Source organism: Hipposideros armiger, unplaced genomic scaffold (assembly GCF_001890085.2).
Source record: "Hipposideros armiger isolate ML-2016 unplaced genomic scaffold, ASM189008v1 scaffold_159, whole genome shotgun sequence".
NCBI classification, from domain to species: domain Eukaryota; kingdom Metazoa; phylum Chordata; class Mammalia; order Chiroptera; family Hipposideridae; genus Hipposideros; species Hipposideros armiger.
Window position 1 is genome coordinate 205,059 of NW_017731509.1, and position 8,952 is coordinate 214,010.

Here is an 8,952-nt window from a genome sequence, read left to right on the forward strand (position 1 = left end):
TTATTCGGTTTGTCCTGCAGCTCCCTAGAAAAGATTATTCACAATACTTGCCTTTATTGGACCTAACTCAAAGCTCACTCAGTGATAAAAGCCATATCTCCAGTGCTTTTGTTTAAAAACAGTTGTTGGTGATAGTTTAACATAACACAATAGCTGCCTGAGATAGCAATACCAGTTGGAACAAATAAAAGGCCAACCAAAAAACTTAAAAGGGAAATTTAGGGAATGAGTTTTCCATAGAAGGTGTTGAAAAGTTTCAAAATATTCCTAAGGATAGAGTAGTGATTTTCAAAGTGTGATCTAGAAACTGCACAAAGTAAACATTATTTTCATAACAACAGTAACACATTATTTACATTTTTTACTCTCATTTCCTCACAAGTGTGCAGTGGAGTTTTTCAGAGCCTGTGTGGTATGTGATGTCATAAAATAATGAATACAGAAGTGGGTAGAAAAATCCAGCTGTTCTGTATTAATTATGCAAGGCATTAATTGGGTTTTTAAAAATATAAAACAATGTCACCCTTGTGAATATTTTTTTGAAAATAAAGATCTTTTTCCACAAAATGTTTTTTCTGTTCATATGTAATGGGTTTATTACTGTTGTTTTAAAATATTTACAAAATATCTCAATTAAAATTTCTCATATATTAATATCAATAAATGTGAGCCATGTGTATAAGATTTTTAGGGTTCTCAATTTTTAAGCATGAAGCATGATCTTAACATCAAAAAGCTTGAAATAGTAGTGAGATAGCATATACACTTATGCACATGAAATGTATGTATTATTTATCGTTATAAGGCCTGAGTCTAGCTTACAGCCCACCCCAAACCAGCAGTTTTTGTATCTTTGTCTGCCAAGAAAAGAGTCAAGCTGAAATAGTAAAACATAAATTGAGAACCTACTTTAATCACCCATGTGATTAAATTTAAATCACCAAATAATAACTGATGTGGAGCTTAACAATGATCCTTTGTTTCTTGGTTGAGTTTTGAGTGCTCTTATCCAAAAACCTCAAATGTTTAGTACCTAGACTAGCATAAGAGGTATCAAAATGCAATATTTGTGATGAACATTTTCAAAACCTAATACGTTAGACCAAATTCTTAACAAAGGGCCCCAAAATTCCAGTTGAAATGATGATGACAAACATTTAAGGTAACTACATACTGGTTGACTTCCATCTTGGTCCATAGAAAAGGGAATTGCCATATTTGATGCCACCTATCTAGGTCTGATTCACTGTCTACTAAGATATATGAAAATACCTAAAACAACATATGAAAACATCAGCGGTTATTTGTACATAATCATCATTATCATCTGCTTGCTTTGTAAGTAAAACAAACACACATAGCTGTCCAGCCTAAACCATGACTAACAGAGCCTAAAGCATTGCTCCATTGCCATGGATGATGACAAATTACAAAGGACAGTCTAGAAATTTAGACTGTAATGTCTGATGCACATTGGATAGTGTGCTAAGGGGTTAGTTCAATTTGTATTTCTTGAGTATTAGACCATAAATAGATCTAGGAAATTTGGTTTATGTTAACTATTACTAGAAAATAGTTTATGTTAACTACTCAAAAATCTCCTAGTTAAGATCAGAAATAAGGAACATAAGAATGGAATGAAATGCTGACTTGTTTCCCTTCAACTTGGTGCATGGAGTTAGATTTTCACATATGATCACAAAATTTTGCAAAACTTAGACTGACCCATGTGCAGGGAGACCTCAAGTTTGTTTGTGTCTGAGATTAAGATGGCTTCATTTCCATATAGTACCACATATGTCAGGTAAGTCTCAGGAGGCTTAGATTCCAACTTTTGATGACAATGCTGCCAGGTGAACAGGGTAACTGTGCTTTCTCTGCTAACAATGGTCAGCCACTGATATCACTCCTCTCCAGAACCACTCCTGCTCACCTCCTGTGTTCTTGTATATTCTGGGTACTTTGAGGTAGTCTTTATATATGGAATACTGCCAGCTATTTTTCACTAAATTAAAAGGCTTTTTCAAAAACTGAGTATGAGGCTTCTAATTTAACCATTCTTCAATTTAATGGTAGAAATTAAGGATGTAGACCATTTGTGGGCAAAATCCCCAGAAAATTTGACTGTGTTTCTGAACATTCTGGAAAAAAGAAAATCTGAGAACAACTCATACTACAGTAAACAATTTAAAGTTGTTCCTTGGTGGCAGTTTTTCTAACAATAGTGTGCAGTTTATGAGGTGTGGAACTAATACGGAGTAAGCAACACACATCAGTGCAGATCTTGTTAAATGGCTATTAGGACTGTGACAGCACAGTTTGGGCTCTTTACTTGAGAAGATGTACATAGTATTGTGAACAAAAGAACATTTTGGGATTAGATCTAAGTTGAAAGAAGTTCCTACAATGACACTTTATCCTAATCAATTCACAAGTCCTCTTTCAAAGTAGCAAGAGCAATTTTATTGCATGTTGGGCATTTGGAAGAAGCATTTATTGTTTTTATTATTTTTTTCCTGACTAGTCTATGACTCTACCCAAAAATTATGCCAGTTATCATCACATTTTTTTCTGTTCCAAGTATCAGAGAGGCCCCCACACATGACAGGACCTCCCCATGGTTGGGTAAATGGGCAAAATACAATTGGGTCTCTCAGGTCCAATGGGCCAGGTTTCCACTTCTGCCACCACTAGTGCCTCAGCCCCACAGATTTCAAATGGATAAAAGAACACAGAAAGGGAGCAAAGTGACATGACATTAATACAGTAAGTTTCTGTCCTTTGCATCCTTTCTTTCAAGTCTGTGCCAACATATATAAAGCTTGATTCCCAAATATTGTTTAAGAAAAGGAACATTTTTGTCCTGAAAGTTTGACTTATTTTTTTCTACCTCAAAGAACTTAACAGTTTCAACCCTGTCCACAGAAATTCTTCCATAAATAAATCCTAATAATACTAGTAAGAGAAAGACATGCAAAAGATTCTGAGGTGTGGTACATTATGTCTATGTAGTTAATCTTTAATTCTTTGAATGTGGGAAATTTATTTACAAGAAAATGGTTTATTTTAAATCTGGATCTTTCAATAATCAAGCACAAATGTAACCCCAGTGCTTCTTTATTGATAATATCATATAAAAGAAAGTATATAGGGAAAGGTAAAATGAAGTCATTAATCCTGAGAGAGATGTGGCAGTCATGGATTTAGGATTTTCCAGAGATTATCCAGGTCACTAAATTTTATAATTCAAAGAAGGAACAAAGATCACTCAGAAGTTTCTTTAATATTTTTCAACCTATTACATTGTCAGAGATAGATTTAAAACCATGACCATATTATTTTGTAGTTCTTTCCATTAAGGAGTGATGTCTACTTCCCCCAAAATAAAAATACTTAGGTGTAAATCAAATGAAATATGTACAAGACTTATAGGAGGAACTATAAAACTCTGATAAATGAAACCTGAAAAGATCTAAATAAATGGAGAGATATTCATGGACAGGAAGACTCAATATTGCCATACTGTCAGTTCCTCTCTACTTCATATATATTTTCAATTCAATGCCAATCAAAATGCTAGCAAGTTATTTTGTGGCTATCAACAAACTGACTCTAATGTTTATATGGAGTGTCTAAAGACCAAGAATATCCAAGACAATATTGAAGGAGAAAGTTAAAGTTGGAGGACTCATGCTATCTAACTTCAAGACTTACTACAAAGCTACTGTAATCAACTAATTAATACTACAGCATAGTGTTGGTTAATGAAAAGATAAAGAGGTATATAAAACAAAATAGAGAGCCCAGAGATAGAGCCACATAAATATAGTCAACTGATTTTTGATAAAAGAGAAATGGAGCACAGGTAAACTGTTCAACAAATGATGCTGGAACAACTGGACATTCACATGCAAAAAAATAAAATAAACCTAGACAGGAACTTTACAATCTTTACAAAAATTAACTCAAAATAGATAAAAAATTTAAACATAAGATGCAAATGAAACTATGAAACTCCTAGGAGATAACATATGAGAAAATCTAGATGATCTAGGGTACGATAATGACTTTAAAAATATAACACCAAAGCAACATCCATAAAATAAATAATTGATAAGCTAAACTTCATTAAAGTTAAAAACTTTTGCTCTGCAAAATATAATGTTGAGAAAATTAGAAGACAAGCTACAAAGTAGGAGTAAATATTTGTAAAAGATATAGCTGATAAATATATAAAAAACTCTTAAACTCAACAATAGGGAAACAAACAACCCGAGGGAGATCCAAAATGGCAGAGTAGATAAATGCTGTGCCTGCCTCCTTCCATGAACACATTAAAATTACAACTAAATTATAGAACAATCAGGGCAAAGAACCATATGGGGTCTAGCTGAGCAAAGTTTTATAACTAAGGATATAGAGAAGAAGCCAAGCTGAGATTGATAGGAGGGGCATAGATGCAAAACAGGCCAGCCCCACACCTTAGTGTGGCAGTTCAGAATCAGCAGGATATCTCGGCCATGGCGATTCCCCCCAGAGGAGTGAGGGACCCCAGCCCCACATCAGGCTTCCCAACCTGGAGTACTGGTGCTGGGTAGAGGAGCCCCCACAATATCTGTCTGTGAAAAACAGTGGGTATTCTTACTAAATGGGAGGGACTGAAGGTTTCTATTTATTAAAAAATTTAAATCAATAATTAGTAACCTTCCAAAACAGAAAGAACCAGGCCTAGATGGATGTACCTTAGTGTATCTTAGTGAGAAAGCCTTGAGTTTCTCATCAAGTATGACATTTGCTATCGGTTTTTTGAAGCTAGTTTTTATCAAATTGAAAAAATTTCCCTCTATTTCTAGGTAACTGATAGTTTCTATGATGAATGGTGTTAGATTTTGTCAAATGCTTTTTCTCATTTGTTTATATGATCATGTGATTTTTATTTTTTAGTTTGTTGATGTGCTTGATTACATTAATTGATTTTCAAATGTTGAGCCAGCCTTGCATACCTGAGATATATCTCACTTGATCATGGTGTGTAGTTTTTATATACTGTTGCATTCAATTTTCTAATATTGTTGATTTTCTAATTTCATTGATTTTCTTTTTTTTCTTTTCTTTTTTTTTTTGGTGTTTAAGTGATTTAATTGTTTTGAGTAACATTATCCTAGAGAAAAATATAAAGCTCTGTTTGGGATTTAAATGGCCCCTTCAAGCAATTTTAGTAGTTTATCTTTAATAAATTTTATCTTTATTAAATTGACTTTTAATTGTATGTATTACTTTTTTTTTTGGTTGTTTCAGGTGTACAGAACAATGCAATAGTTATCCTTTTCACCCTTCACACATATTGTTGAGGATTTTCGCATCTATGTTCATGAGAGATATTGGTCTGTAGTTTTCTTTTCTTGTAATGCCTTTGCCTGGTTTTGGTATTAGGGCAAATTTGGCCTTCTAGACTGAGTTAGGAAGTATTATCTCTGCTTTTTCTTTTTTTCAGCTTTATTGAGGTATAATTGACCAATAATATTGTAACATATTTAAAGTGTACAACACGATTATTTGATTTACATATACATGTGAAAGGATTCCCACCATCGAGTTAATCAACACACCCATCACCTCACATATTTACCTTGTTTTGGGGCAGGGGTGGGGGGGTGAGAACATTTATGTTCTACTCTCTTAGCAAATTTCAATTATATAATATAGTGTTATCAACTACAGTCACCATGTTATAATTAGATCCTCAGACCTGATTCATCTTATAACTGAAAGTTTGTAGCCCTTTACAAGCTGTCCCTATTTCCCCCATCTGCTAACCCTTTGACAACCACTTTTCTACTGTTTCTGTGAGTTTAACTGCCTTTTTTTTTTTTTTTAAGATTCCACATATAAGTGATATCATATAGTTCTCATCTTTCTCTGTCTGGCTTGCTGGCTTATTTCATTTAGCATAATGCCCTCCAGGTTCACCCATGCGGTCACAAATGTCAGGATTTCCTTTTTTATGGCTGAGTAATATGCATATAAAATTTGTTTTATCCATTCATCTATCAATGGTCACTTAGGTTGTTTCAATATCCTGTGAATAATTTTGCAATAAGCAAGGGAGTATAGACATCTCTTCCTGATAATAATTTTTTTTCCTTTGGATACATACCCAGAAGTGGGATTGCTGGATCATGTGGTTGTTCTATTTTTAATTTCTTGAGGAACCTCCATACTGTTTTCCACTGGCTGTACCAGTTTATATTCCCACCAACAGTTTACAAACGTTCCCTTTTCTTTACATACTTGCTGGCATATGTAATCTCTTGTCTTTTTTATAATGGCCATCCTAACAGGTATGAGGTGATATTTCATTGTGGTTTTGATTTGTATTTCCTTGATGAATAGTAATATTCAGTACATTTTCATATACCTGTTGCCATTTGTATGTATTCCTTGGGGAGAAAAATCCTATTCAGGTCCTTTGTCTGTTTTTTATTTGGGTTATTTGGGTTTTTTTTGCTATCGAGTTGTAGAAGTTCCTTGTATATTTTTTATATCAACCTCTTGTTGAATATGTAATTTGCAAATATTTTCTCCCGCTTTATAGCTTGCCTTTTAATTTCTTCAATTTTTTTTCTTTTTTTCTTTATTTTGCTGAGCAGAAGTGTTTTTATGTTACTAGCATTTCATTTTTTTTCTGAACACTAATCTACAAGACCGTTTTTATTTTTTTCATTTCTTGTATATTTAGGAGTTTCCTTCTAGCTTTTGTGCGAAAATATCCATTGTAAATTTCTTTCTCTGTGTCAGCTTATCATATCTGCCCATATTGCCTTTCAATGTTCTCTCTGATTTCTTATAGGCATGGAAGGTTTCTGATATGCATTAGCCCCCAATATCTTCCCCATCCTTCACTGGTTTGATGCTCAGAAGCAAATGAGCCATTAAGATAATAATCCCTATTCTTACTCTTTTTTTGCCCTGAGGCTCGTTAGCTTGTATTTCTTTTCACTAGTCATTGCTTTCATCAAGTCAAGTTATTGTAAAGGTCTTTACAATTTTTTTTTTTAAGCTCACCAGTCTGACTTCATATTCATTGACCCTCTGCTTCTGTCTCATTGCCAGATATAATTACATTTCTTATTCGGGATAGATGAATGGTTAACATTGCTGTCTCGGGTTGCAGAGCCAGCCTCTACTCCTTACTATCTGTGTGATCTTGCTTAAGTAATTAACCTTCTAATCTGTATAGTAGAATATTAATTGTAATAATAGTAGCAAAAATCCATTTATTAAGCACTTAAGTTGGGTCAGGTACTTCTTCACAAATACCCAGTCAGTCTTCCAGTACCACCCTGACTTGCGTAGTATTATCCTTCCTGTTTTACAGATGATAGAAGTGAAGATAAGATATATGGATTTACTTATATTGGAGTTGTTGAAAGTGCTGTGGAAATTAGTTTCCAATGTCCCATGTTTCATAGAGAATACATAAAGTTTATTTGATTAAATCAGTCAAAAGCAATACTTTGAAATTAAGTAGTAGTGGCTAGAGATCAAGCTTCCTAAAAAAAAACTAGGATAATGAAGTATCTAAAGCATACATCTGGCCACAAATTTCCAAGCACCTCCTGATATGTTTTTCAGGACCTGAGTCTGGTGGGTGGCATGGCACAAAGCTACCTCTATTGTCTGGATATATTTGCTTTAGAGGTTCATAGAATTGGAAGAAACCCTAGGCACATAACACTTACTTTTTATCCCAGGTAGATCTTTTTGAACTCTTGTCCCTACTAGCTATTATTCCCAAGAAGGCATAGTTTATAGTCAAGAGATCTCTCTTTATAACCCCAGCACAAAGCAAGACATTTAGTTGGTCCTGAATACAAACTTATTGAATGAAATAACAAACGAACTCCAGGCCTGTGGACAAACAACTTGAGTTTCCATCCCAGTTTTTTCTTCTGCTAATTGTAATTTATTTATTTATTTATTTATTTATTTATTTATTTATTTATTTATTTATTTTTATTTTTTGGTTGTCAGGTGATCTTTAATTGAAATATTTTCTTTTGTAGTTCCTAACTAGCTGGGCATTCCACTGTTAATGTCATCTATGATGTCATGAGGGTAGCAGCCATCACCATTGCAACCCACAGACTGGGCAGTCCTCAAGATCTCTTTAATGGTTCCAAGGAGTTCTCTAAAGATCGGTGCTGCTTCTCTGAGGCAATATTGATAATCTCATCAAAAGTGATATTTCCACTGTGCTTAATGTTTTTTTTTTGTTTTGTTTCTTTCCCTCTTGGCGGTTCTTTGAGGGCCTTGATCATAGCAGAGGCAGAAGGTACCCCCTCTATCTGGGCCTGTCTGCTCTGAATGGTCAGTTTCACTGTAATCCTCAGAACCTTCCAATCACTGGCTGCTTTAGCAATGTCATCACCAAGCTTTGTTGGAGACAGGCCCAGGGGGCCAATCTTGGGGGCCAGGGCAGACACGGCACTGACTTCTCCACTGGTGCAACCCAGGTCTATGACTTTGTTCTGGTTGGGGAGGAATTTTAGTGGCCAGATGGGAGCAGCTGGTGTGGGAAGAACCTGGATTCGGGTCAACCAAAGAAAGGTGCACTGTGGCCTCCTCTGAGCAGAAAGCCGAAGGCTGTGGTTTATAAAGGTTGTTGGGTCCGTCTCAAAGAAATGGGTAGAATATTCCCTGCTTTGTCCCCATAATAGGCTTACCATAAAGATTAATTGAGATAATGAATGTGATCATGTTTATGAAATTTTTAAATGTTTGTTATTAGTCAAGATGAGATTTAACCTGCACTCAGCTTTAAAACTTGCTTCATTACCATGGCGAGTCCCATTAATCATTGCCTGCTTTGCTGCCCCTTATTTTCCTCCACTGAAAGATATTCTCAGTCTATAACCTTAATCCTATATTATACCATATCTTTGCTACATG

The 8,952-nt window shown here is 34.7% G+C and overlaps 1 pseudogene; it reads right to left on the minus strand.

Moving 5' to 3' along the window:
- Positions 1 to 8,073: 8,073 nt before the first annotated feature.
- LOC109387454 (60S ribosomal protein L12 pseudogene) lies at positions 8,074 to 8,729 on the minus strand (annotated as a pseudogene).
- Between the last annotated feature and the right edge of the window lie 223 nt (positions 8,730 to 8,952).